Raw genomic sequence first — 5,263 nt, 5'->3', positions numbered from 1 at the left:
AAAACTCTACATTCAAAAAACTAAGATCATAGCATTCGATCCCATCACTTCATGGGAAATAGATGGGGGAAAAATGAACACAGGCCTGACTTTATTTCTTGAGCCTCCAAAATCACCAAGGACTGAGACTGCACTCATGAAATTAAAAAGCGCTTGCTCGTGGGAAGAAAACTATACCAAACCTAGACAGTGTATCAGAAAGCAGAGACATCACTTTGTTGACAAAGGTCCCTATACACAAAGTTACAGTTTTTCTAGTAGTCATGTATGGATGTTAGATTTGGACCATAAAGAAGGCTGAGCACTGAAGAACTGATGCTTTTGAACGGTGGTGCTGGAGAAGACACATGAGAGCCCCTTGGACAGCAAGGAGTTCAAACCAGTCACTCCTAAAGGAAATCAACTGAATATTCACTGGAAGGACTGATATTGAAGCCGAAGCTCCAATATTTTGGCCTCCTGATGTGAAGAGCCAACCCATTGGAAAACACATTGATGCTGGGAAATATTGAAGGCAGGAGGGAAGGGGACGACAGAGGATGAAATGGTTGGATGAAAACATCCAACCATCACTGAGTCAATGGACATGAGTTTGAGCAAACTCTGGGAGATAGTGAAAGACAAGGAAGTCTGGCATGCTGCAGTCCATGGGGTCACAAAGAGTCGGACATGAATGAGCAACTGAACAGCAACAAACAATACTAGACCACAAATGACTCATGGTCGTGGGGCAGCAAAAAGTAGTTTCATGAAGGGGCCCCAAGCCTATGAGCTTATGGCTGAGAAACCTGTGGGATCATGTTGTCCTGTTATGTCCATTATGGAGCCATGTGAAAACACAACTGAAACGAGACTGTTAGTACTGGAAAATCATGATAGACTTGGTGCCATGGTTAAGTCATTTAAGTGTCAAGAAAAGCCAGAGATCAGTAGAACAGGGTATAAGGGGAATTTAGAAAACTATGGGTAAGGTTAAGATATGTGCATTTAGTAAAGCTTAGTCATTACCATTGAGGGAGACAAAGCTGGGTGCTGAAGGTGAAATGGAATGGCGGTAGTAAGTTTTCCATACCAGATGCATAGGGAGCTGGGGAATGTGGGAAGCACAATCTTAACCATGGAGGAGCAGTAGCATTGTCAAAGAATTCCTCATATTTCCTAACTGGTGCATGACATTGGCACTGGGGCTTTGAGACAAATGTATGGAGTGACTCACTCTGCACTCCCTCAGTGAAGGGTGAGGAACGTCCACGGGCAACGGAGCTTTGTGATATCAGCATGAGTGTGGCAATTTATTTTTGAGATCGCAAGCACATGGTATTTGGGGTGGGAAACAAGTGCATCATGCTGAGATCTGGGATGTTCCCTCTGGGTGGAGCTGCCTGGTCCTTATAAAAGGAGTCTCTCCCACCGTGCTGCTATCTTCGTGATATTCAGTCATAGGTCTTCTTTGGAGCCTCTGGTGAGTACAGATTTTGGAGGTTTTTAGCACTCGTGTGGTAGGATATAATCTTAGCGTAGAAGTGGCTGTATTTTAACCAATTCGTGCTCTCTATGGGAATAAGAAGATAATGAGAATTTAGGGGTAGTTTTCAGTACTTGTTCTTGACTTCAATATATTAAGATTATTTAAATAAAAAATCTTAATTCTTAACTGTGTCTGACTTCTTAATCAATGTGACGGGAGGAATGCAGTCAATGGCACAATCTTAACCATGGAGAGTAAGGGAGATGAGATGCCGTGTTTCAGTGCACCCTGCCCAGCCTTCAGTTCCACTGAGTGCTGGTTTGGGCCTTTGCATTTCTCCTTGGAAGCCAACAGTCAAGTCAGTTAGACCAGCAACCAGGACCTCATGGGAGAAATTAGTAGAGATGTGTTTTGAGATTGGCTACAAGTTTCACATCCTGATTATTCTTCTTCAGAGTGTGCTTGTATTCACACAGCACTTGTGTAAGGATTTTTTTCTTTAGAAAGTAGTAGAACAGGGCTCCCTGTTAATGGGAGAGTAAGACATTTCTGTTATGAACAAATGCTGTCTGTTTGTATTTCAGATTCCTTGAGACCCAGGAAGGATGCCTCACCATCCGCATCCGCATCCACATCCACATCCACAGCAGCATCAGCATCAGCATCACCATCAGTGCAAGGAGCCCTGCCATCCACCTCCAAAAGTGTGCCCACCGAAGTGCCATGAGCCTTGCCCACCCCATCCATGCCCACCTCCAGTGAGCCAGCAGAAATGCCCTCCTGGGCCACCATGCCCACCATGGGAGCAGAAGTGTCCACCCAAGTGGAAGTAACAGCACCAGATTTCATCTGCACCAAGAAACAAGATCCAGGCTCTTCCATTGTCCTCCCTTCGGCCATGGTGATGGATTGCATCTTCCCTTAACCTCCCTCCTGGGACTGACAGCTGACAGAGAAATGGCTTGCTTCCTGAAGCTGACATCACCCTGTGGGATAAAGAGCAACCGCCTGATTGCTCTTTGCCATGTGCCTGTCTGTAATCCGGGTTCTGATCTCTAGCCTGTGGGCACTTAGTGTGTCTATTCTTTGCTTCTCCAATAAAGCCTGTGTCATAGTTGAGTCCACATTTCTTCTTATGTTTTTCTTTAGCACTTTGTGTTTTTAATGTCTCCTGTCAACTACAAGTATTCTTCCGTGTGTTCCTTTTCCTCCCATTGGATTTTTGGAGTTAGACCTTTCCTTCGCTGAGTTCAGCTTTGCCTGAAATATGTCTTTTGGATTGGATCCATCAAGGAATTCTTTCATTGGTTTCAAACGTGTCTATCTCTCTACCTTGTAGGACACTTGAAAGAACTGAATTCTCTCAGCCTCAGTTTCCTTACCTGAGAAAATTAGGAGAGAATGTATTCAACTCAGTGTACTCATAGAAATTAATATATATACAAAAGTTTCTTAATAATTGATACATGCCAGGCCATCTCTTATATGCCAGGGCCATGATAATGGTGACCAACATCCTTATCCATCTAAATTCTTGAGGGCATTTTGCACACACACATACACAGAAGACAACTAATAGTCCTGCATGTGTATACGTTAGAGAAAATTTGGAGAAAAGCTCTTCCAAAGTGGCTTTTGGGGCAATGACTTGAGTGAAGAAATGAGTGAGCTTTGAGTGTATCTGGTATACATTGTACCATGAGAGGTGATGGCAAGGGCTAAGGCAGAGGAAATTAACCACCGAAAGGACAGTGATCAAGGAGGCACTGCCTCCAAATAGGGTCAGAGAAGTTGGGGTCCGAAGATTTAGTAATGATTTTCATTATTTATTCAAAGTTTGACAGCCATAGTATGCTGATGGCCTAACAGCCCCAAAATTTATATCTATGTGATTCTCAACTGTAAATTAAAGATAAATCAAAATTGCTGAATGAATCACAGGATTGCATTATAGAGCTGCACTAATTAAGACAGGATGCTAGCCCATAAGAAAAGACACAGAGATCAACGCAATAATAGAACATCCAGACATAGATCCACACCATCCATGGTCAATTGATTTTCAACAAGGGTGTCTAGGTAATTCAACAGATGAAAAATAACCTTGTCAATAAATGGTACTCAAACTGTTGGATACTGAGACAGAAGTAATTGAAGCTTGGCCTTTACCTAACACCATATAAATGTTAACTCAAATTGTATCACACACTAAAACATAAGATCTGAGACTCTACAATTTCTGGAGGAAAACTTAAGAGAAAATCTTGGCTGCCAGGTGTTAGGCTAACTGTTATTAAAACTCAGTATCCAAAATACGTAAATAACTTATAAAGTCAGTCATAAACAGACACTGAAGAGAAAACTCGACAACAGTCACTTTACAAAGAAAATGCCTTAATATGGCCAACAAAATTATTTTTACAGCTTCTGAAAATCACTTGCATTTAATAGAGTATTCAAAATGTACACCTGATGGGTAAAGCCTTCAAAAGTGTGGAAATGACAAACTAATTGAGACACAGGACAAGCAGCAAATACACTACACCTCTGAGAGGAGTCTGGAATTGTTGCAAGTACTTTGGAAAATAGTTTTGCATTATCTGTAAAAGTAGAAGTGGGATACTTCTGGGAACATTCCCTAGAGAAATGTGTGAACATGTACACTAACAGACATGAAGAAAATGTCCTAGCATTCCTAACAGCTCCAAAAAGGGAACAACTTTGAGGTCAACCAATAGTACAACAAGGAATGAAATGAAGTGCTGTATAGCCATACAATGACATACTAAAATTCACTAGTTGATAAACCAAAGCTACATAGTGTCAACAGAAAGATGAGAGACAAAACCACGGTATACAGTATAATGCCATTTATATAGTGCAAAAGCTAGTAACAACTATAATTTTTAGAGATATTCCTATACCAATGGTTGAAAACCATAAAGAAAAGGCAAGAGAGTGATTATTAGGAGTCATGATTGTGATCACTTCTAGTGGAGACGGTATGGGATGCAATTTAATAAGAAAACTTGTGTCTTTTAAAGGGTTTGGTTGTGTTCTTTTCCTTAACTTCATGTTTCTTGACAATGAAGAGATCAGTCTCTGATTACCCACTTCATACAGCAAAGCTTTATGAACTTTCTGAATGTGTTGATCATGTCCTCCTAAAATTAAAAAAAATTAATTATTTTTTGTTTTCCTTTTTCTTGTTTTTCTTCAAGACAAAACTGGGGAGGGAATTGTGTCATAATATTAGGCCGGAGCCCTATCCATGAGTACAAAGTCAACACCCCTAAAAATAAAATCAGATCTTTTTAGTGTTGGAAGCACAACAATAAAATTCTCTATGCATTTTGTTGCCTATAAGGTGATGGAATTTAATGGAGTCCACTTCCCTATAAGATGGGAACACTCTTAATAACAGAGCTACCTTTCCTATCATCACTCTCATAAAATAAGTTTTTGGTTTGGAAAAGAATTAATTTTTTAAATTTATTTAATTTTTCTTGAAGAAGACTTGCCTGGCAGGATTTTGCTCTTTTCTGACAAACCTCAACGTGAATCAGTCATCATTTGAATTCAGTTCAGTTGATCAGCCGTGTCCGACTCTTTGCCACCCCATGAACTGCAGCACGCCAGGCCTCCCTGTCCAACACCAACTCCCGGAGTTCACTCAAACTCACGTCCATCGAGTCGGTGATGCCATCCCGCCATAGGTATACATATATTCCTTAGTCCTTTCAACCATTTTTAAAAACTGTCTTTAAAAGATCATATGTACTTTCAGTTAAAAGA

The 5,263-nt window shown here is 40.8% G+C and overlaps 1 long non-coding RNA gene across 1 annotated transcript; it reads left to right on the top strand.

Annotated features, from left to right (window-relative positions):
• The first annotated feature begins 1,354 nt into the window (after positions 1–1,354).
• On the top strand, positions 1,355–2,594 carry LOC108634799. Its single transcript, XR_001917695.1, has 2 exons — positions 1,355–1,462; positions 2,053–2,594. It is a non-coding gene; the product is annotated as an uncharacterized LOC108634799 (long non-coding RNA).
• Positions 2,595–5,263: the final 2,669 nt, after the last annotated feature.

Source organism: Capra hircus, unplaced genomic scaffold, assembly GCF_001704415.2.
Source record: "Capra hircus breed San Clemente unplaced genomic scaffold, ASM170441v1, whole genome shotgun sequence".
NCBI classification, from domain to species: Eukaryota; Metazoa; Chordata; class Mammalia; order Artiodactyla; family Bovidae; genus Capra; species Capra hircus.
The sequence above is the reverse complement of the archived record's forward strand: the minus strand, read 5'-3'. Positions and strand labels throughout refer to the sequence as shown.